This window comes from Staurois parvus, unplaced genomic scaffold (genome assembly GCF_062004578.1).
Source record: "Staurois parvus isolate SC_StPar_1 unplaced genomic scaffold, SC_StPar_1.0 ptg000344l, whole genome shotgun sequence".
Lineage (NCBI taxonomy): Eukaryota > Metazoa > Chordata > Amphibia > Anura > Ranidae > Staurois > Staurois parvus.
In genome coordinates this window covers 319,093-344,223 of record NW_028318140.1, presented here as the reverse complement: position 1 = coordinate 344,223, position 25,131 = coordinate 319,093, and the positions used below count along the sequence as shown (strand labels likewise).

Here is a 25,131-nt window from a genome sequence, read left to right as displayed (position 1 = left end):
GTTAACCCCCCTCCCCAATTTCACTGACACTGCTCCCACCCCCCCTCCTGCATGTCACTTACACTGTCCGATGCTGCCAAGATGTCGCTGCAGACTGCACCCCCCCCCTCCGTCCCCATGTCGCTGCAGAGAATTCGGCATGTAACAACCCCCGCCGACCACTCGGCATGTAATAATTCTCTGTGTCCCCCGCCGATCCTGTCTGTGTCCGCTGCCGACCACTCGGCATGTAAAGGGTTAATTTAACTCAGGTACATGTTCGGATGCAGTAGTTCTATAATCGACTGACCGTGCCTGAAACTGGCACATGCGCAGTTGCTTCAGGGGATACACATCTACATGGAATGCCTATGCTTCAGACTGAGCAGCAGTATTGAAGTTGCGCGTCCTTAGCAACCGACGACTGCGTAGATGTGGCACGCTTGTGTCCCTTCCCACTTCCGGTCCCTAGTCTCCTTTCCAATAGAGCGTGGCTGCAGAATGGAGCTCCATTTCTTCACAGGAAACGTGACCTTCACTCCTTTTTTTTTTTTTTTTTTAGTGAACCAAGCGGATCTCCACCTGACAGGAAACATGTGACCTCCACTTTTTTTTAAAGTTCATTAAAAAATGATGGAATGAAGGTCACATGTTTCCTGTCAAGAGTGCAGCTCCAGTCTGCAGCCAGTCCCCTCTCATTCTACGTGCTGGGATACCGTCACTCAGCATAGATACGAGAACACAGCTTCCTGTCACGTGAGCGTCCTGTGTACACGGTCGCACAGGCTGGCCACCGCCCGTTCTACACGGAGACAGTATGGAGAGCAGGCACAGAGCACAGCAGCTGGAGGAGAAGGAGGGGAGCAGAGTGTCTGCAGAGCTGCTGGAGAGGAGGAAGGAGGCGGAGGGCTGTCTGAAGAATCTGTCCAGCCATTCCTACTGGTTCGACCTGTGGGTCTTCCTACTGTTTGACCTGGTGTTGTTCATGTTCATCTACCTGCTGCCCTCAGTGAGTACACACAGCTCCCATAGTTATCATATGGTGTCAGTCTTCTTGTCTTCTATGTGCCGTGTATTGCTGTACAACTATGAGGGCAGCTCTGCCTCCAGATAGAATATTAAACAATCCAGCCTGAAAGGCCTCAGGCACACTTGTGGTAGCCCTTTGCTGACCCTCTGAAAAGCGATCTGCAGTGCACTGTACCCATGAACTTGTTCTATTCAAAAGTCAGTGTAAAGCCACTTCAGCCCCAGGCCATTTCTGGCACTTTTTGTTTACATTTTAAAATCAGTATTTTTCGCTAGAAAATGTCTTTGAACCCCCAAACATTATATATATTGTTTTAAAGCAGAGGTCCTAGATAATAAATTGGTGGGTTTTTTTGCTTTTTTTTTTTTTTTTTTCCAAACGCAATTTTCGGAAAATAAAGACACTTTTAATTTTATTGAAAAAACAATACATAAGCCAATTTTTTTTTGTAAAATATAAAAAATGATATTGTGCATAGTAAATAGATACCAGATATGTCACGCTTTAAAATTGCGCATGCCCATGCAATGGTGACAGTGATGTAAATTTTACTATTCATATGCGACACCTTTATACAATAACAGGTTACCACTTTAACCACTTGCCCTCCAGAGGATTTACCCCCTTTCCTGACCAGGCCATTTTTTGCAATACAGTGCTGCACTACTTTGACAATTGCGCAGTCATGCAATGCTGCACCCAAATTAAATTTACATCCTTTTTTTCCCCACAAATAGAGCTTTCTTTCAGTGGTATTTGATCGCCTGTGCATTTTTATCTACAAAAAAAGACTGACAATTTTGGAAAAAAAAACTCAAACTATATTTTTACTTTTTGCTACAAAACATGTCCAGTAAAAAAATTTTAAAATTCTAATTTCCTCATAAATTTAGGCCAGAATGTATTCTTCTACATGTCTTTGCTAAAAAAAAATCCCAATACATGTAAATTATTTGGATTGCATGAAAGTTATAGCGTTTGGAAATGGCGGTATATATACTGGAATTTAAAAAAAAAACAACTTTTTTTTTTACTAGTAATGGTGGCGATCAGCATGAGCATTCTGTCACGGGGGGGGGGGACTTGGTGTCACTGACATCCCCAGTGACAATAATACAGTGATCAGTGCTAATAAAAAGCACTGACACTGTACTAATGGCACTGGGCAGGAAGGGGTTAACATGTGGCGTGATCAAATGGTTAACTGTGTGCTGTTTTACACTGTAAGCACACTTCTTTGTATGGCTTTGCTATGCAGGAGCAGTATTTCTGCTATAGGGCGGCAGTGAAGCAGTTACATTTACAGAGGAGTTCTGGTGCTAGAATTACTGCCCATGATCTGATGATCCCGGCGATACCTCACATGTGTGTATCACTGTTTACTGTAAAACTGCCACATAACCACCTGTGTATACCTGAGCACCCTTGAGAACAAGGCCTGAAATAAAAATGTACTGAATTACAGCTTACAAATCTTCAGTTGTGATGGCTGCATTAGTTTTTCTTTTCCCCTTCATTTTCACTTGATGAGCCAGCCAGTAATATGCATCCTGTTTTAGAGTAGCTCCAGTCTCTATAGAAGAGCAACAGAGACATGTGGGTTGGGGTCCTTGACACATACAGGGTACAAGTCCTGTACATACACATTACATTGTGTCTCACCATCAATGATTGCAGGGCACAGCTCCAACCAACCGGGAACATCCATCCCGCTCTATTCATTCTTCTCTCTAGGACCGCCCTCACTGACTGGCAGGCTGGATCCGAGCTTACTGACAGCTCAGTCCACAACTGTCAGAGGTTACCTGCCGCATGGGAGCGCTCCCTGTAACTACCTGCGATCATATAACCTTTGTAAAAATTATAAATAATATATAAAATATACAATATACCCGCCCCGCAATCTCCTCCTTCATTCGCCCCATGTCACTACACTGACACTGCAACCTCCATATCACTGCCACTGCCTCCCCTCATGTCACTGACACTGCCCCCCATATCACTGACACTGCTTCCTCCATGTCACTGCCCCCCCATATGTCATTGCCACCGCCCTCCCCCATGTCACTGCCACTGCCCTCCCCCATGTCACTGACACTGCCCCCCCCATATGTCACTGACATTGTCCTCCATGTGCCTGACACTGCCCCCCCTCCCCCACGTCACTGACACTGCTCCTTCCCCCACATCACTGACACTGTCCTCCCTTACAGGCTGCACCGCTGAAGCTGAGCCCACGGATCACTAGCCGCCGCCGATCCCGCAAGATGGATTGAAGCTGCTTATTGGGGAGCATAATGAATTGGAGAGAGGACAGTGACATGGGGGGGGGGGGGGGGGCAGTGACCCTGGGAGGACTGTGACATAGTGACTTGGGGGGGCAGTGACATTGGGGAAGACAGTGACATTGGGGAAGACAGTGACATTGGGTGGGGCAGTGACATGGGAAAGACAGTGACATTGGAGGGGCAGTGACATTGGGGAGGACAGTGACATTGGGGAAGAAAGTGACATTAGGGGGGGGGTGGCATTGAGGGGCTGGGGCATTTGGGGGGCTGTGACATGGGGAGAAGAGTGACATTGGGGGGGGGGGCAGTGACACTGGGGAGGACAGTGACATTGGGGGGGCAGTGACATGGGGAAGCTAGTGACATTGGGGAGGACAGTGACATTGGGGGGGCAGTGACATGGGGAAGCTAGTGACATTGGGGAGGACAGTGAAATTGGGGGGCAGTGACATGGGGAAGACAGTGACATTGGGGGGGCAGTGACGTGGGGAAGACAGTGACATTGGGGGGGGAGGACAGTGACTTGGTGAAGACAGTGACATTGGGGGGAAGGACAGTGATATGGGGTGCACGGACATGGGAAGAGGACAGTGACATGGGGAGGACAGTGTCAGGCACATGTGGGAGCAGTGACATGGGGGGCAGTGTCAGGAACATGGGGGGGACAGTCTCAGGCACATGGGGGTGAGCAGTGGCAGTGACATGGAGGTTGCAGTGACATTTACATGGGGGAGCAGTGACATGTGGGCAGTGTCAGGCACATGGGGGTGAAGTGGCAGTGACATGGAGAGGACAGTGTCAGTGACATGGGGGGGCAGTGGCATGGGGTGAACAGTGTCAGGCACATGGGGGAGCAGTGACATGGGGCTGAGCAGTGATAGTGACATGGAGAGGGCAGTGTCATTGACATGGGGGGGGGCAGTGACAGGCACATGGGGGGGCCATGATATGAGGGGGAACAGTGATAGTGACATCGGGGAGGACTGTTCTCCCCGATGTCGCTATCACTGTCCTCCCCATGTCACTGACATTGTCCTTTCCATGTGTCCTTGCACTGCCCCCCCATGTCACTGCCCCCCATGTCAATGACACTGTCACCCCCCCATGTCACTGCCCCCCATATGTCACTGCCCCCTCATGTCACCGCCACTGCTCCCCCATATGTCACTGACACTGTTGCCCCCTCCCCCCAGTCAATGACACTGTCCTCCCCCATGTCACTGAAGTCATCCCCATGTCACTGCCACTCCCCCCATGTCACTTCACTGTGCCTCCCCCCCAATGTCACTGCTCACCCCCCATGTCACTGACACTGTCCTCCCCATGTCACTGACACTGTCCTCCCCCATGTGTCACTGACACTGTGTTGCCCCCTTCCCCCTCAGTCACTGACAGTCCTCCCCCATGTCACTGACGTTGTCTTCCCCATGTCACTGCCACTGCCCCTCCCCCCATGTCACTGCCACTGCGCCCCCCCCAATGTCACTGACACTGCTCACCCCCCATGTCACTGACACTGTCCCCCCATGTCACTCCTCCCCCCCATATGTCACTGACATTGTCCTCTCCATGTGCCTGACACTGCTCCCCACTATGTCACTGTCCTGCCAATGAAACACTGATACTGCCTCCCCCCATGTCACTGACACTGTCCTACCCCATGTCACTGACGTTATCCTCCCCACGTCACTGCCCCTCCCCCCCATGTCACTTCACTGCGCCTCCTCCACGTCACTTCACTGCGCCTCCATGTCACTGACACTGCACCTCCCCCATGTCACTGACACTCCTCCCCCCATGTTACTGATGTCCTGCCCATGTCACTGACACTACTCCCCCCCCCCCCCCCCCCATGTCACTGACACCGTTAACCCCCCCCCCCCCCCCCAATTTCACTGACACTGCTCCCACCCCCCCTCCTGCATGTCACTGACACTGTGCGGTGCTGCCAGATGTCGCTGCAGACTGCACCCCCCCCCCCCTCCGTCCCCATGTCGCTGCAGAGAATTCGGCATGTAACAGCCCCCGCCGACCACTCGGCATGTAATAATTGTCTGTGTCCGCTGCCGACCACTCGGCATGTAAAGGGTTAATTTAACTCAGGTACATGTTCGGATGCAGTAGTTCTATAATCGACTGACCGTGCCTGAAACTGGCACATGCGCAGTTGCTTCAGGGGATACACATCTACATGGGATGCCTATGCTTCAGACTGAGCAGCAGTATTGAAGTTGCGCGTCCTTAGCAACCGACGACTGCGTAGATGTGGCACGCTTGTGTCCCTTCCCACTTCCGGTCCATAGTCTCCTTTCCAATAGAGCGTGGCTGCAGAATGGAGCTTCATTTTTTCACAGGAAACGTGACCTTCGCTCCTTTTTTTTTTTTCTAGTGAACCAAGCGGATCTCCACCTGACAGGAAACATGTGACCTCCACTTTTTTTTAAAGTTCATTAAAAAATGATGGAATGAAGGTCTCATGTTTCCTGTCAAGAGTGCAGCTCCAGTCTGCAGCCAGTCCCCTCTCATTCTACGTGCTGGGATACCGTCACTCAGCATAGATACGAGAACACAGCTTCCTGTCACGTGAGCTTCCTGTGTACACGGTCGCACAGGCTGGCCACCGCCCGTTCTACACGGAGACAGTATGGAGAGCAGGCACAGAGCACAGCAGCTGGAGGAGAAGGAGGGGAGCAGAGTGTCTTCAGAGCTGCTGGAGAGGAGGAAGGAGGCGGAGGGCTGTCTGAAGAATCGGTCCAGCCATTCCTACTGGTTCGACCTGTGGGTCTTCCTACTGTTTGACCTGGTGTTGTTCGTGTTCATCTACCTGCTGCCCTCAGTGAGTACACACAGCTCCCATAGTTATCATATGGTGTCAGTCTTCTTGTCTTCTATGTGCCGTGTATTGCTGTACAACTATGAGGGCAGCTCTGCCTCCAGATAGAATATTAACCACTTCAATACAGGACACTTTCACCCCCTCCCTGCCCAGGCCAATTTTTAGCTTTCAGCGCTGTTGCACTTTGAGTGACAATTGCGCGGTCATGCAACGTTGTACTCATTCAAAATATTTATAATTTTTTTGAGACAGAGCTTTCTTTTGGTGGTATTTAATCACTTCTGGGTTTATTAATTTTTGCTAAACAAACAAAAAACAGCTGAAAATTTAGGGGAAAAAAGTTTTTTCTTAGTTTCTGTTATAAAAATTTGCAAATAAGTAATTTTTCTCCTTCACCGATAAGCACTAATGAGGTGGCACTGGTGGACACTGGTAGGTGGCACCGATGGGCATTGGCAGGCATTACCGATGGGCATTGGCAGGCAGCTCAGATGGGCACTGATATGTGGCATTGCTGGGCACTGACAGGTGGCACCTATGGGGCTACACTGATCATCAGGGCACTGATGATCAGTGTACATATCCCCTCTGAGGAATGCCGATTAACGGCTCTCCTCTCATGAGCTGTCAGCTCGTGAAGAGAGGAATGCCAATAAGCGGCATTTCCTTATTTACATGCATTCAGCTGTGATTGGACACAGCTTATCACATGACAGAGCCGACTTCATCGGCTCTTTCCGCTGATCGGTGATCCACTGTGTCCCAGTGACACAGCGCACCAACGATCGCCACGCTGCTCGCCCCGGGGGTACTCATACACGGTTAGAGTGGGAGGACATCATATGACATCCTCCCAGAATGAGAAAACCACCTTGTGCCTGTCATTTCCTTATGTGGCGGGTGGGAGGCAGTTAGACAATCCAGCCTGGAAGGCCTCAGGCACACTTGTGGTAGCCCTTTGCTGACCCTCTGAAAAGCGATCTGCAGTGCACTGTACCCATGAACTTGTTCTATTCAAAAGTCAGTGTAAAGCCACTGCAGCCCCAGGCCATTTCTGGCACTTTTTGTTTACATTTTAAAATCAGTATTTTTTACTAGAAAATGGCTTGGAACCCCCAAACGTTATATGTATGTTTTTTTAAAGCAGAGGACCTAGAGAATAGATTGGTGGTTTTTGCTTTTTGTGTATCGTTTTTTTCAAATGCAATTTTTGGGGAAAAAAATACACTTTTTTAAAAATTTTATTGCAATAAAACACAATACACGACCCAGTTTTTTTTTTGTAAAATATAAAAGATGTTATGCAGAGTAAATAGATACCGGACGTGTCATGCTTCAAAACTGCGCACGCCCTTGCAGCGGTGACAAACGGCATACATTTTACTATTCATATGAAATGCTTTAACCACTTCATGTCTGGACACTTTTACCCCCTTCCTGTCCAGGCTTATTTTCAGCTTTCAGCGCTATCAAACTCTGAATAACAATTGCGCGGTCATGCAACACTGTACCCATATGAATTTTTTAGCAATTTTTTTGAGACAGATAAAGCTTTATTTTGGTATTTATTCACCACTGGGATTTTTCTTTTTTTTGCTATATAAATGAAAAAGTTTGAAAAAAAAGTGTTTCTTATAAAATTTTGCAAATAAATAATATTTCGTCATACGTCTTGGCCAACATTTATTCAGTTATATCTTTAGTAAAATAAAATACCCCAAATTAGATTATAACCAAAAAAAAATAATAAAAAAAAAAAGTTTACATTTTTATTTTATTTTTTTATATTATTATTTATGGGGTTTTTTTTTTACATACTGTAACCCTAGCAGTACAGTGTCACCATGGTGACACTATACTACTTGTGGGGGGTGATTTTTTTTTTTTTTTTTTTTTTCAAAAATTGTGAAAATAATTTTTAATTTTTTAATTTTCCAAAAAAAATACAATTTAAAAAAACTTGCCATGCCTCTTATGAAGTACGTCGGACTGTCTACTCTGCAAAAAGCGGTAATTTGGAGGATATCTGTACTGTTCTGACATTCTTGGACCTCAAGAAATTAGATTGGCTGTTAGTCCTTCAGGATTAATCAATATTCAGATATATCCCATAGTTTGTGAACTCTATAACTTTCCTACAAACTAAAAAATACATCCTAATTTGGGTTATTTTCACCAAAGACATGTAGCAGAATACATCTTAGCCTAAATTTCTGAAGAACAATTATTTATTTGCAAACTTTTATAACAGAAACAAAGAAAAACGTTTTTATTTTTCAAAATTTTTGGTGTTTTTTTTGTTAATTTAGCAAAAAATAAAAACCCCAGTGGTGATAAAATACCACCAAAAGAAAGCTCTAGTGTGAAGAAAATGAGAAAATTTAAGTTTGGGTACAATGTTGTATGAACGCGCAATTGTCATTCAAAGTGTGGGAGCGCTGAAAATTGGCCTGGGCAGGAAGGGGGTAAAAGTGACCTGTATGGAAGAGGATATGAAAGGTGTTGGTGTCTGTCTCTATGTGAGAAGTGATCTCAAAGCAAATGTGAAAGAGGACCTAGTTGATGGAGAGTGTGATGAGGCTGATGAGGAACTACACATGGGGGTGCGTACTACAAAAGTAGTCATTGGAGTTTGTTATAAGCCTCCCAGTGTTAATGAGGAGGTGGAAACTCTGCTCCTTGCACAGATCGAAAAGGCTGGGACAGTGATAATAATGGGGGATTTTAACTACCCGGAAATTGACTGGAGTAATGGTACTGCAGGAACAGTTAAAGGGTAAAAATTGTTAAACCTACAGGACAATTTTATGGTACAGTTCATAGAGGCCCCTACTAGGAACGATGCTCTGCTGGACCTGGTAATCTCAAACCATGCAGAGCTTATTATGAATAACCATATAAAAGAACATCTGGGTAGCAGTGACCATAACATGATTTAATTTATTGTTCGCTGTAAACAGCAAGCACATATGGGAAAAATTTTAAATGCTCAATTTCAAGAGAGCTAATTTTCCAAGGCTGAGGGCTGCTCTCCAAGACTTAGACTGGGAGGGAATATTGGCATTGATGAACACAACACAGAAATGGGAGTTCTTCAAAAAGATTGTATGTGAACACACTGCAAAATATATTCCCATGGGCAACAAGTTTAAAAGGCTAAAAATCAAACCTATGTGGCTTACAGCCAAAGTTAAAAAAGCTATTGATAATAAGAAAAGATCTTTAATTCAATATACAAATGAAGGAACACTATCGTTTAAAAATTACAAAGAATATAACCGCATATGCAAAAAGGAAATAAAGGCCGCAAAAATTTAAAACGCATGACAGATTGCAAAAGATAGCAGGACCAACACCCAAAAATTCTTCAAATATATTAATAGTAAAAAGGTTCGGTCCGAGCATATAGGCCGTTACAAAATAATCTGGAGTGGGTGACTGGGGACAAAGAGAAGGCAAATTTATTTAATACCTTCTTCAGCTCTGTGTATACAAAGGAGCCTGGGGGAGCTCTTGTCCATAATGGGTATGGTATTGACACAGTTCCAGATGATCCACATTGGCTCACAATTGATATGATCCAAAAATATTTAGACAGTATAAAGGTGAATAAAGCACCTAGACCGGATGGCATACACCCACGGGGGGTCCATAAAGAATTGAGCTCTGTCATTTTAAAGCCATTGTTTCTAATTTTTAGGGACTCTTTAACCACTTGACCTCCAGAGGATTTACCCCCCTTAATGACAAGGCCTCTTTTTGCTACTCGGCGCTGCACTAATTCAACTGATAATTGCGCGGTCATGCAATGCTGCACCCAAACGAAATTTACGTCCTTTGTGTCACACAAATAGGGCTTTCTTTCGGTGGTATTTGATCACCTGTGCGCCTTTTATTTTTCACGCTATAAACAAAACAAGGCCAAAAATTTTGAAGAAAAACAATATTTTTTACTTTCAGCTATAAAAAATATATAGTAAAATCAAAGTTTGTTATAAATTTAGGCCAAAATGTATTCTGCTACATGTTTTTGCTAAAAAAATCCCAACAAGTGTATATTGATTGCTTTGTGTGGAAGTTATAGCGTCTACAAACTATGGTATAGATCAGGGGTGGGCAAACTTTTTGACTTGAGGGCCGCAATGAGTTCATATATTGGACCCGGGGGACGGACCAAGAGTAGATGAATGATGTGTATGTGTCATCCATAGTAAGTATAGTAATATTCCCCCATAGTAAGCATAGTAATTAATCCCCCGTATAGTAATTCATCCCCCATATAGTAATTCATCCCCCATATTAAGTCCCCAAGTCCCCCCTGTGTCAATTCACTTACCTTTGCTCCGCGCGTTCCTCACGCCGTGTTCCCGCGCCGTTCCGGTGTAGCATGAAAATCTGTCTGCTATGAGGATCTGTCCCCCTCGACGTATCTGCGCATGTGCCAGTTTCAGGCATTAGCAGCCGATCGGCGATCTCCGGTACATGCGCAGATACGTCGAGGGGGACAGATCCTCATAGGAGACAGATTTTCATGGTAGACCGGTCTTCAGGACGGACTGTGAGAGGAGCCTAGCGGGAGCCTAGCTCCGTGGGCCGGATTAAAAGGTCCGCCGGGCCGTAGTTTGCCCATTGCTGGTATAGATACTGCAATTTACGCCATTTTTTTACTATACAGCGCTGCGCTAGTTTAACGGACAATTGCGCGGTCATGCAGTATGGTACATAAATGAAATGTACATCCTTTTTTTTCCCCACAAATTGAGCTTTCTTTCGGTGGTATTTGATCGCCTGTGCGGTTTTTATTTTTTGCGCTATAAAAAAAAGGCTGACAATTTTGAGGAAAAAAAACTATATTTTGGACTTTTTGCTATAAAACATGTCCAGTAAAAAAAAATTTAAATCAAATTTAGTCATAAATTTCTGCCAAAATGTATTCTGCAACGTCTTTGCTAAAAAAAAAAACCCAATACGTGTAAATTAATTGGTTTACGTGAAAGTTATAGCATTTACAAATGGCGGGAAAGATACTGGGATTTTTATTTTTTTTTTATACTAATAATGGCGGCACTCAGCGACTTATGGTGGCGATCAGCGACTTATGGTGGGACTGCGGCGGACATTCTGATATTGGGGGGTACTGACATGGGGTCACTGAAATCCCCAGTGACACCAATACAGTGATCAGTGCAAAAAAAAAAAAACACTGACACTGTACTAATGGCACTGGGGAGGAAGGGGTTAAGTTTATTTTTCAGGGAAAGGGTTATCTGTGTGAGGGGAGTGTTTTACTAGGGGGCGGGGGTGTGTACTGCACAGGACACCGCTGATCGGGAGAGAGAAACTCTTCTGTCCCGATCAGCTTGTCCTGCAGCTGTCAGGGAACTGACAGAAAGCACAGCTACTGCAGCTGTGCTTTCTGTCAGGGATTGCCGCCGATCGCCGGGAAATAACCGGTAAGGACCGGCTGTGACCCGGCAACTGACATCCGCGGCTGTGATCGGCGGGACAGGTAGGGCGGCGGCGCGCCTTGCGCGCGCCCCCTACCTGTTTACAAAACACACGTTTTAAAACGTGGTTTTGCCCAGCCGTGCCGCCCTGCCACCGTATTTATACAGTGGCTGGGCAGCATGTGGTTAATGACTGGCATAGTACCACTGGATTGGCGTAAGGCCATTATTTAAAAAGGGGTCAAAAGCAGTACCAAGTAATTATAGACCTGTTAGTTTAACTTCTATAGTTGGGAAGATACTGGAGAGTTTAATACAAGACCACATAGATGAGTTCTTGCTGGAAAAAAATATTTTAACCCCTTGACATCACACAAATATGCGGCCTCACGGAACTGGGCTCTTTTCCGTGGGGCTGCATATTTGCGTACCTGTCTTTGTGCAAGGAGCGTGCCGCACAGCGCGATCCCAGCACAAAAAACGTGGTGTCACTGACAGCCCCGGGTCCTGTTCTAACGATTGGGACACGGGACTCCCGATTCCAGGTCACATGATCGCTGTGATAGCCTCTGATTGGCTAGTACAGTGATCAGTCACTGTACAGCCTGGCCCCCTTGGTTTTTTTTCTCTTTCTATGAATGGAGGAGATACATTGTATCTCTCTTAACACCTGGCATAGAGAGAAAAAAAATGTTTGTAAAAAAAAAAAAAAAAAAAGAAATAAATATTAAAAAGTAAAGAAAAAATACCTAGATCAAGGTTTGATCTAGTTCAGTGCCAGGGTTAGTATTTGGGTCAGGGTTAAAGGTCAGGATTAAAAAAAATTTTGCTATCAGTGTGTTTTAGGTAAAAAACCAAAAAAAACCAAAATGTGCACTATTGTTTCTGGGCTGTACTACGGGTACAAATAACATACACATATATGGTATCGCTGCGATCGTCAAGAGCTGGAGAATTTATTTTGGGTTGTTCTTTGGTGGTAGGTTATGTTAGTAACAAACACACAGCTAAATAAAAAAAAAGATTTTTTTTTTTTTTACTATTTTGGGCCAGTTTTCCTTTGGTAAAAAAAAATCAGGAGATATCCATTACCATTTACCACCAAATGAAAGCCCAATTTGTCCTGAAATAAAGCGGTATAATTCACCTGGATGTACAAAGTAGTTGTGATGATATGTACGGTTTTACTAACACATGTCAACGTTGCAAAATTGTGCTTAGGCATTTAGATTTGTTTTACCCTTAGGCGTGAAGGGGTTAAGCAACTGTCTTTCATGAATCCATGCTGTTTGAAGTTGTCAAACAAATCTGATTTCTTTTTATGAGGGGGTGAGCAAAACCTTGGACAGAGGGGTGGCAGTGGACATGGTATACTTGGATTTTGCAAAAGCGTTTGCAACAGTTCCCCACACACGGCTAATATGTAAGGTAACGTCTACAGGCTTGGAAAAATCTGTATGTAAATGGATACAAAACTGGCTAAAAGATCGTATTCAGAGAGTAGTGGTTAATGATTCATACTCTGAATGGTCTAGGGTTGTCAGTGGTGTACCCCAAGGTTCAGTGTTGGGACCCTTACATTTTAATATATTTATAAACGATATAGGGTCTGGGATTAAAAATCCAGTTTCAGTCTTTGTAGATAACACCAAGCTGTGCAGTGTAATAAGGTCCTTACAGGATGTCTTCAATTTACAAGCCAACCTCAACTGTTTAATTGGGCAACTTTGTGGCAAATGAGATTTAATGTTGCTAAATGTAAGGTTATGCACTTGAGGGCTAAGAATATGCATGCATCATACATACTAGGGGGAGTACAACTGTAGGAATCAATGGTGGAGAAGGATCTAGGAGTTCTGGTAGATCACAAGCTTAATAATGGCATGAAATGCTAAGCTGCGGTTCCTAAAGAGAGCAAAATCCTCTCTTGTATTAATAGAGGTATAGACTCCAGAGAGAGATATCATATTACCCCTGTACAAATCATTAGTAAGTCCTCATCTGGAATATGCAGTTCAATTTTGGGCACCAATTCACAAAAAGAACATTGGGGAACTGGAGAAAGTACAGAGAAGGGCAACTAAACTGATACTAGGCATGGAGGAGCTCAGCTATGAGGTAAGATTAGAGGAACTGAATGTATTCTCTCTTGAGAAGAGGAGATTAACCACTTGAGCTCCTGAGGATTTACCCCCCCTTAATAACCAGGCCTTTTTTTGCTGTTTGGCGCTGTACTAATTCAACTGATAATTGCGCGGTCATGTAATTCTGTACCCAAACGAAATTTACGTCCTTTTTTTCACACAAATAGAGTTTCTTTTGGTGGCATTTTATCACCTGTGCGCTTTTTATTTTTTGCGCTAATTTTGAAAAAAAACGATGTTTTCTACTTTCAGCTATAAAAAATATATCGTAAACTCAAAGTTAGTCATAAATTTAAGCCAAAATGTATTCTGCTACATGTTTTTGGTAAAACAAAATCCCAATAAGTGTATATTGATTGCGTTGTGTGAAAGTTATAGCGTCTACAAACTATGGTATAGATACTGTAATTTATGCCTTTTTTTGCTATACAGCGCTGCACTAGTTTAACAGACAATTCCGCGGTCATGCAATGCTGTACATAAATGAAATTTACGTCCTTTTTTTCACACAAATAGAGCTTTCTTTTGGTGGTATTTGATCACCTGTGCACTTTTTATTTTTTGCGCTATAAACAAAAAAAAAAAAAACGAAAATTTTGGAAAAAATATTTTCATTTCCGTCATAAAAAATATCCAAAAATCTCAAATTTTGTCATAAATTTAGGCCAAAATGTATTCTGCTACATGTTTTTGGTAAAAAAAATCCCAATAAGTGTATATTGATTGCTTTGTGTGAAAGTTATAGCATCTACAAACTATGGTATAGATAATTTGAAATTTACACAGCTTTTACTGCCCATCACATTTCTTGAGGTGCTAAAATGCCAGGATAGAACAAATGACCCCTTTTCGGAAAGTAGACACCCTAAGCTATCTGCTGAGAGGCATATTGGGGTTTATTTACTAAAGCTGGAGAGTGCAAAATCAGACTCCCTTCTGCATAGAAACCAATCAGCTTCCAGGTTTCATTGCCAAAGCTTCATTGAACAAGCTGAGGTTAGAAGCTGATTGGTTTCTATGCAGAAGGGAGTCTGATTTTGGACTCTCCAGCTTTAGTAAATAAACCCCATTGTGTCCATGGAAGATTTATTTTTTTTCCACAAGTTTCTGGAAAATGACAAAAAAAAAAAATATATATATATATATATATATATATATATATATATATATATATATATATATATTTATTTATTTTTTTTTTTTTTTGTTACACAAAGTTGTCATTTAAATGATTTATTTCTCGCACAAGCCATGGGTAAATGTGGAATTACACCCCAAAATATATTCTGCTACTTCTACCGAGTATGAGAATACCACACGTGTGAGACTTTTTGGGAGCCTAGCCACATACAGGAGCCTGAAATCCAATGACCACTTTGAAAGCCTGAAGGTGCGTAACTTCTGCATTTCACTTCCTCACTACCTATCACAGTTTTGAAGGCCCTGACATGCCAGGATAGCACCCCCCCCACCCACCCACCAAATGACCCATTTTTGGAAAGTAGACACTTTTTTCTCACAAGGTTTTGAAATCTAAAAAGAGAAAAAATGTTTTTGTTTTTTCTTCACTTTCCAAAAACCTGTGGCAACATACGAGATCTGAAAAATACTCACCATGCTTCTTATTAAATTCCTTGGGGTGTCTACTTTCCAAAAATTGGTCATTTGGGGGGGTTGGTGCTATTCTGGCATTCCAGGGCCTCCGAAACTGTGATAGGTAGTCAGGAAGTGTAATGAGGAAATAAAGCCCTTTAAAAGCCTGAAGGTGCTTATTGGATTTTGGGGTCCTATACTTGGCTAGACTGCCAAAATGTCTCTCACATGTGGTACCCCCATACTCGGGAGAAGTAGCAGAATGTATTTTGGGGAGTAATTCCACATATACATATGGCATGTGTGAGAAATTATTTAAATGACAATTTTGTGTAATTTTTTTTTTTGTCATTTTTCCAAAAACTTGTGGTAAAAAAATAAATTCTTCTATTGATTCAACATGCCTTTCAGCAAATAGTTTGGGGTGTCTACTTTCCAAAAAAAAGGTCATTTTGGGGGGTGGGGGCATTTTATGCCCAGCATTAGAAGTTTATGCCACACATCACTCACTCTTCTAACCACCTGAAGACCAAGCCTTTTCTGACACTTTTTGTTCACATTAAAAAAAAATCAGTATTTTTGCTAGAAAATTAAAGTGAACCCCCAAACATATATTTTTTTAGAACAGACACCCTAGTAAATAAAATGGTGGGTGCTGCAATTTTTTATCTCCCATATTACTTACACAGCGATTTTTCAAACGCAATTTTTTTTTAAAATATACACTTTTTTAATTTTAATGCACAAAAACACAATATATTGGCCAATTATTTGGTATGATATAAAAGATGATGCTATGCTGAGTAAATAGATACCAAACGTGACATCCTTTTAAAATTGCGCATGTCCTGTGCAATGGTGACAAACCGCATACATTTTTAATATCTATAGGCAACGCTTTAAAAACCTATACAAGCTACCATTTTAGATTTACAGAGGAGGTCTAGAGCTATAATTACTGCCCTTGATCTGACGTTCGTGGCGATACCTCACATGCATGGTGCAATCGCTGTTTCCATACTGGCACAGGGTCAACGCTCACGACCACAGGTGCGTGCGAGCGAGGGTACTTTTTTTTTTCTGATTTATTTAATTATGTTTACACTGTCTCTTTTTTTTTTTTATCACTTTAAATGCTATCTCAGGGAGGGGGGCATTTTCTCCCGCTGCTTGTAAAAGCAATCCTGCAGCTAATTAGCCACTAGGAATGCTTTTACAGTTGTGGCCAAAATTATTCAACCCCCAATGCTGTAAAGGGGTTTAGGGACTATAGTGTACATTTGGAATTGTATTCAGAATCAAATCCTACAAGGACGTTGTAACTACCCAAATGCAACTAAAATGACATCAATTGTTTATGTAATACAGTAGTAAATGGTTCTTATGTGGTTTCTTCATTGCCACAATTATTCAACCCCTTAAAGACTACCACTCTGAAGAACAGAGGTTCATACAGGTGCTTTCCATCAGGTATTGAAAACACCTGTGGATGTCACCGAGCAGCAATCAAGCATAATAAGCACCAATTAGGCAGCTTTAAAATGACTGTGATACTCAGCTCCTTCTAGACATTTACTGGTGTGGTTACAAACATGGTGAAGGCAAGAGAATGGTCCAGGAAGACAAGAGAAGAGGTGATTTCTCTTCACAGGAAGGGCAATGGCTATAAGAAGATTGCAAAGATGTTAAACATACCAAGAGACACCTTAGGAAGCATCATTCGCAAATTCAAGGCAAAGGGCACTGTTGAAACGCTACCTGGTCGTGGCAGAAAGAAGATGCTGACTTCGACTGCTGTGCGCTACCTGAAGCGTAGAGTGGAGAGAAGTCCCCGTGTGACTGCTGAGGAACTGAGAAAAGATTTGTCAGATGTGGGTACAGAAGTTTCAGCCCAGACAATAAGACGCACACTGCGTAATGAAGGCCTCCGTGCCAGAACTCCCAGGCGTACCCCCTTGCTGTCTCCAAAGAATAAGAAGAGTCGACTGCAGTATGCCAAAAGCCATGTGGACAAACCACAAAAGTTGTGGGATAGTGTTCTGTGGACTGATGAAACAAAATTAGAACTGTTTGGGCCCATGGATCAACGCTATGTTTGGAGGAGGAAGAACAAGGCCTATGATGAAAAGAACACCTTGCCTACTGTGAAGCATGGTGGAGGGTCAATCATGCTTTGGGGCTGTTTTGCTTCTGCAGGTACAGGGAAGCTTCAGCGTGTGCAAGGTACCATGAATTCTCTTCAGTACCAGGAGATATTGGATGGAAACGTGATGCAGTCCGTCACACACCTGAGGCTTGGGAGACGTTGGACCTTTCAACAGGACAATGATCCCAAGCATACCTCCAAGTCCACTAGAGCATGGTTGCAGAGGAAAGGCTGGAACATTTTGGAGTGGCCATCGCAGTCACCAGACTTAAATCCGATTGAGAACCTCTGGTGGGACTTAAAGAAAGCAGTTGCAGTGCGCAAGCCTAAGAATGTGACTGAACTGGAGGCCTTTGCCCATGAAGAATGGGCGAAGATACCCGTAGATCGCTGCAAGACACTTGTGTCAAGCTATGCTTCACGTTTAAAAGCTGTTATAACTGTAAAAGGATGCTGTACTAAGTACTAAGATTGAATGTCACTTGGGGGTTGAATAAAACTGATAATGCTGTGAGCACAGAAAAGACATTTGTGGTTATTTCATTATAACTGTTATGTTATATTTGTCTGACCTACAAGTGCCTCTTTAATGTAAATGTAAGCAAGATGACTGAATGATCAAAAGCAATGTCAAACTGGCCAAAACACTCAATTTCAGTGGGGGTTGAATAATTTTGGCCACAACTGTACATGAAAGCCCATCGCCGGCTGAAAAAAATGATACCAGGATGATGCCTGCAGGCATCACCCTAGTATAACCATTCAAAGTCCAGTGATGTACCAGTACGTCGCTGGTCCTTGTTGGGTGTATATGCTATGTTCTTTTTAACTTTATGCAGCCTGTGGGCTGAATGGGGAAAAAAAAGAGAAGAAATCTCTGCCAGAAAAAGTGTGTGGTATGCCCACCATTAGAATACCACCCTGCATCCACCCACTTCTAATGGGCACACATGAAATGTGCCAACAAATATAAAATATACCAAAGCATAGGGACCATCCACCCACTGGCCACCCCAGGCCCCCATGCTTCAGCATATATGCTCTTTTTTTTTTTTTTTCTTTTTTTTAACTGCGGATGAAAAATCTCATCCGACAGCACTGCACACACCTACTTATATCTATTCTGAAAGCAAGACCCTATTGCTGTCAGAATAAACAAGTCGGTGCTGCAGTTTCTGCAAAGAAATCAACAATGGTTAACAATAAAACATTAACTCAATAAAACAACTTTATAATTGAAATATCTCTGCAAGGAAAAGTGTGTGGTGGTATGCCCACCATTAGAAAACCTCCCTTCATCCACCCACTTCTAATGGTAGGCACACATGAAATGTGCCAACAAATATAAAATATATATGCCAAAGCATAGGGGCCATCCACCCACTGGCCACCCCTGGCCCCCATGCTTTGGCATATATGCTCTTTTTTTTTGACTGCGGATGAAAAATCTCATCCAACAGCGCTGCCCACACTGATTTATGTATATTCTGAGAGCAAGTTCCTGTTGCTGTCAGAATAAACAGGTCAGTGCTGCAGCTGAAAGTATTCCTGCAAACAGAAATGGTTAACAATAAAACAGTAAAAGTAGAACAATCACAAAAATGACAACGAAAAAAACTATAACTATTTTTGGTTTTTACATTTTCTTATTTTTTGGGGGATTTGAACTTTTAATTTTTTTTATTTTAACTTCTTTTTTTTTCAAACTTTAACCACTTGCCGCCCAGCCACTGTAGATATATAGCGGCAGGGTGGCACTGGCAGGCAAAACCACGTTTTAAAACGTGTGTTTTGTAAACAAATAGGGGGCGTGCGAGGTGCGCGGCCGCCCTATCTGTCCCGCCGATCACCGCCAAAGATGTGAGTCGCTGGGTCACAGCCGGTCCTTACCGTCTATCTCCCGGCGATCGGCGGCAAACAGTGGCAGACAGCACAGCTGCGGTAGCTGTGCTGTCTGTCACTTCCCTGTCAGCTCGAGGATGAGCTGATCGAGAAAGAACAGTTTCTCTTTCTCGATCAGCCTTGTCCCGTCCAGTACACCCCCCCGCTTCCTAGTAAAACACTCCCCTCACTCCTATAACCCTTCCCTGCAAAATAAAGTTAACCCCTTCCTCCCCATTGCCATTAGTACAGTGTCAGTGTTTTGTTTTTTTGTTTTTTTTTTGCACTGATCACTGTATTAGTGTTTTTGGGGATGTCAGTGACCCCAAGTCAGTACCCCCCAATGTCAGAATGTCCGCCGCAGTCCCGCCATAAGTCGCTGGTCGCTGCCATAATTCGCTGATCGCCGCCATTATTAGTATAAAAAAAAAAACCTAAAAATCCCAGTATTTTTCCCGCCATTTGTAAACGCTATAACTTTCACGTAAACCAATTAATTTAGACGTATTGGGGTTTTTTTTTTAGAAAAGACGCAGAACGCATTTTGGCAGAAATTTATGACTAAATTTTGATTTTTGCATTTTTTTTTTTTACTGGACATGTTTTATAGCAAAAAATCCAAAATATTGTTTTTTTTCCTCAAAATTGTCAGCCTTTTTTTTTTATAGCGCAAAAAAATAAAAACCGCACAGGCAATCAAATACCAACAAAAGAAAGCTCAATTTGTGGGGAAAAAAAGGATGTAAATTTCATTTATGTACCGAATTGCATGACCGCGCAATTTTCCGTTAAACTAGCGCAGCGCTGTATAGCATAAAAATGGCGTAAATTGCAGTATTTATACCATAGTTTGTAGACGCTATAACTTCCACACAAAGCAATCAATATACACTTATTGGGATTTTTTTTACCAAAAACATGTAGCAGAATACATTTTGGCCTAAATTTATAACCAACTTTGAGTTTACTATATATTTTTTATAGCTGAAAGTAAAAAATATTGTTTTTCTTCAAAATTTTTGGCCTTTTTTTGTTTATAGCGTGAAAAATAAGCGCGCAGGTGATCAAATTACACCCAAAGAAAGCTCTATTTGTGTGAAAAAAAGGACGTAAATTTCGTTTGGGTGCAGCATTGCATGACCACGCAATTATCAGTTGAATTAGTGCAGCGCCGAGTAGCAAAAAGAGGCCTGGTCATTAAGGGGGGTAAATCCTCTGGAGGTCAAGTGGTTAAACATTTTTAAAACAGATGGTAGGGTCTCTCCAAATGCGATAGCCAGTTTCCTGACTACCTAACCTCTTTCGAGACCCTGTGTAAATGTGCCCTGATCTGTGCCATGCTGTACCCTGTACTAATAGTCCACTAGTGTATGGTAGAGGCGGAAGCAGGGCTTGACGCAGAGGCCAGGTTGGCCAGGACAGGAGGGACAACAATAGCTGCTGCCACGCCTAATTCCACGTTTGCTACAGACACAACATCTTTTTTGGGGTTTTCTTTGGGTTGGGATACCAGGAATGGTATCGGGAAAATGTCTCTCATGCAGCCGGCTAACTGCATCTGGGATGGGGGTTTGGGGCGCAGCACCTTCTGGATACAAAAGGGCCCTGATGATCTCTAACTGGAATTTTAGGTAGGATTCACTATGTCCAGTTGCTTTGTAGAGAACAAAAGCGTTATATAAAGCCAGTTGAAATAAACAGACACTTTTTTGTACCGGCGTCTGGTTTTTCGGGAAACTAAGTACGGCTTCATCACCTGTTCGTTGAAGTCCACCCCTCCCATGTTAAGGTTATAATCGTGGACAAAGGGGCTTCTCAACAACACCAGCTGCCGTGGCAATTTGGATGGTTGTATCTGTGTGAATGGAAGACAGGAGGTAAACATCCCGTTTGTCCTTCCACTTCACTGCGAGCAATTCTTCATTTCTCAAGCAGGCCTTTTCCCCATTTCTAAGACTGGTATTTACAAGCCGTTGGGGGAAGCCCCGCCGATTAGATCGCACAGTGCCACATGCGCAAATTCCAAGATTGAACAAATGTCTAAATAGTGGCACGCTTGAATAAAAATTGTCCACTTATAAGTGGTACCCCAAATGGAAAAAGGATGACACTAAGTCCCAAACTATCTTGCCACTGCTCCCCATGTAGTTTGGGCATCCGGGGGGCTCCATGTGACTATCTTTTCCCTCGTAAATCCGAAACTTATATGTATAGCCTGTTGCCCTCTCACAGGTCTTGTACATCTTGACCCCATATCTGGCATGCTTGCTGGGTAGAAATTGTTTGATTACAAGGTGGCCAGAAAATTGAATGAGGGACTCATCGATGCAGATGTTTTGCTGGGTTGTATACACATCTGCAAATTTTTGGTTAAAGTGGTTTACGAGGGGCCAAATTTTGTGGAGCTGGTCAAAGTCAGGGTCACCCCGAGGACTGAGTGTGTTGTCATTGAAGTGCATAAAATGCATTATCGTCTCATATCTATGCCTCGCCATGGCAGCAGAGAACACGGACATATGAACAAGCGGGTCTGTGGACCAATACAACCGCAATTGATTTTTTTTTATTAATGCCCATGTTGAGGGTTGGGCCCATAAAAACATTAAATTCGGAAACCGTAATGGGTTTCCATGCGAATGGTCTGGCAAAGTTTGAATTTGGGTTGGCGGCGATAAATTGTTGTACATATAAATTGCTTTGATCCACAATCAAAGCATAAAGATCATCTGTGAAAAACTGCTAAAAAAAAAATCAAGGGGAGTATTTAAATTTGCTGTTTCCACCTGAATTCAGGGTTGGGCAGTGAATGGGGGAAGTAAGTGTGCTTCAGAATTTGTGGGCTGCCAATCGGGATTTGCAAGCACATCCGGAAAGATACTAGGGGCTCTACGGGCCTGTCTGCTAATTCTTGGTGGCTGCGGGACACTACTTGTGCTCACCACCGCACCAGCTTGTACTGCACTTATGGGACTCACCACGTCACCAAGTGATACTGCAGTGCTGGTATGTATAAGACCAGGATGGACTAGGCCGCTGGTGCTCACCAGTTCACCAAAAGGTAGTGCGGCACTAGTACTGACACTCTGCTGCATATGAGAGTCATCATGCATTTGTACCACCTCAGCATCCTGGGAATGGGGTCGGGTACACCTGATCTTAGCAGGGACCTCTTCTCCATCGTCTGAGCTATCTGTCAGGGTGCCGCTGCTATCTACAGGTTCGTATCCTGAGCCCGATTCTGTCAGGGAGCCTTCCCCTTCGCTCTCACCTGACATGCTCAGAATCCTGTAGGCCTCTTCACTAGAGTACCTTTGGTTGGACATTTTGGCCACTAAATTTACAGGTACCTAATGCGACTCACGGGAAAAAGAGCGCCTGGCTGTCAGGGACTGCTTGAACCGCTACAAAAAATTTACCGGCAAGTGCTAACAGAGATCAGGTCTCATTCTGTGAACACTACGGTTTTCTGTTTAATGTATCAAGTGACAGTTATCTACTGACACTGCACTTACTGGGGGAGAAGAGGGGGGGTGTAGGGGCTAAACGCAGGTGGTGGCAGGTGTCGGGGCTGATCCCGCTAACACTGCGTTTTTTGGGATACTATAGTAATGTGAACGCTGGTATAGCACTGATCTGATCAAAGATATTGATCCAATCAGACACTATACTAGCAATGGAGGTTTAGCGTGCAAGTGAGCGTGTTCCTGGCAATTAAGGGGTCAAATGTGATTACTTGTGTACTAGCGGCAATCTGACGCTATCTGGGAGGGGCGCTAACTGACACTAACACTATTGGAAGTCACCAGTGACACTAATACAGTGATCGGTAAAAATCTGTTCACTGTAATCAATGACATTGGTGGCAGGGCAGTGAAGGGGTTAACTGGGGGGGGGGCGATCAAGGGGTTAAATGGTGTACTAGCGGGCAAACTGGCGCTATCTGGGAGGGGCGCTAACACTATTGGAAGTCGCCAGGGACACTGATACAGTGATCAGTAAAAATCTGTTCACTGATCAATGACACTGGTGACAGGGCAGTGAAGGGGTTAACTGGGGGGGCGATCAGGGGGTTAAATGTGTCCTAGGTGTGTTCTAACTGTAGTGTAGTGCTTTTTACTCACAATTCTTCTGTCTTCTTCTCTGTCTGGAACGGAATGTGCCCAGGCAGAGAAGGACATCATATCCTATCCTGTGTAACTGTCAACACAGGACGGGATAGGACCGGGACCGATCATCTGGTTTCAGCCAGACATCACTGGCTGAAACCGAATGATTGATCCCTCGGGGATCAAATGGTGACACCCGTGGGTCGGCAGGCGTGCGCGCCCCCTGCCTGCGAAAACCTCGGGAGAGCGGAACACGTTTAAAAACGTGGTTTTGCACAGCCATGCCACCCTGCAAACATTTTAATGCAGTGGCTGGTCTTCAAGTGGTTAAGGGGGGATATGATCAACATGTATAAATACATCAGTGGTTCATATAGTGAACTTGGTGTATAGCTATTCACCCTGAGGTCATCACAGAGGACAAGGGAGCACACTTTACATCTGGAGGAAAAGAAATTTAATCTCCAAACACAGAGAGGTTTCTTCACAGTGAGAGCTGTGAAAATGTGGAATAGACTGACTCCCTCAAGAGTTGGTTCTGGCCAGCTCAGTGGATTGCTTCAAAAAAGGCCTGGATTGTTTCTTAGATACTCTGAACATAACTGGATACTAACATTTATAGGTAAAGTTGATCCAGGGAATATCCGATTGTCTCTCGGGGGATCAGGAGGGAATTTTTTTCCCTGCAGGATCATGCTTTGCTGGGTTTTTTTTTTGTCTTCCTCTGGAAGAACTGTGGGTATAGGATTATAACTTTTTTTTTTTCCTCCTTTTTTTTTTTTTTTTTTTTTTCTGTGGTTGAACTGGATGGACTTTTTTCAGCCAGACTAATCAAATTTTCTTTTTTACCAAACACATATGAGCTATAGCAGAATACATTTTGTCCTAAATGTATGAAGAAATGTGATTTGGATATGTTTTATAACAAAGTAGAAAATACTTTGTTGTACAGTACAGTGTTGCATGACTGAACATTTGCCAGTTAGTAGCGCAGTTCTGAATAGCGTAAAATTCCCAGGTCAAGTGGTTAATTTTGGGTCCATGAATCAAAGTACCTAAATTGTAGACAACCGGCATTTTTAGAAACAGATCAGCTATGGCAGCCCTCAGGTTCTGGTTTTCTTTAACATTTCTGGTGGCAGCAGACTACTTTTTGTTGTGTAACACCTTATGACAGAAAAACTGGTTGAGTAAGTATAACGAGATGGCCTGTAGGCAAAGGTGAATATGTTTTTACACACCACCAAGGTTTTGGAATTTGTAATGATTATTTTAAATATGTAGGTTTCTCTATTGTTTTCTCCTGTAAAATACATGTGCATTTTTTTATGTTTTCACAGGAAGCCTAGGGTCATTCGTTAACAACAAACTACTTTATTTGACCCTTTACCACCCCCCGAGAAGATGTGCGTGTTACAACTGGGTGTAGAGAGGTGTGGCCAAACTGCAGGTCTACAGAATGACTTCAGGACATGTGAGAAGTGTGGACACTGAAACGACTGCTTCCCAATCAAGACTTGTTCATTCTTACCATTCCCATGCAGAGATATTTATTTTCACTTGTAATTACTTTTTTGAAGCTATTTCATAAATACTTTATTATATAATTATACTAAAGCGGTTATTAAAAAAAACAGCTCATTTGTTTCATTTATATTTGTTGCCTTTTCATGATTTTTAA

General features: G+C 43.2%; 1 long non-coding RNA gene across 1 annotated transcript; it reads left to right on the top strand.

Annotated features, from left to right (window-relative positions):
* The first annotated feature begins 120 nt into the window (after positions 1 to 120).
* LOC149456891 (uncharacterized) lies at positions 121 to 25,104 on the top strand. Its single transcript, XR_016313784.1, has 2 exons — positions 121 to 988; positions 24,791 to 25,104. It is a non-coding gene; the product is annotated as an uncharacterized LOC149456891 (long non-coding RNA).
* Positions 25,105 to 25,131: the final 27 nt, after the last annotated feature.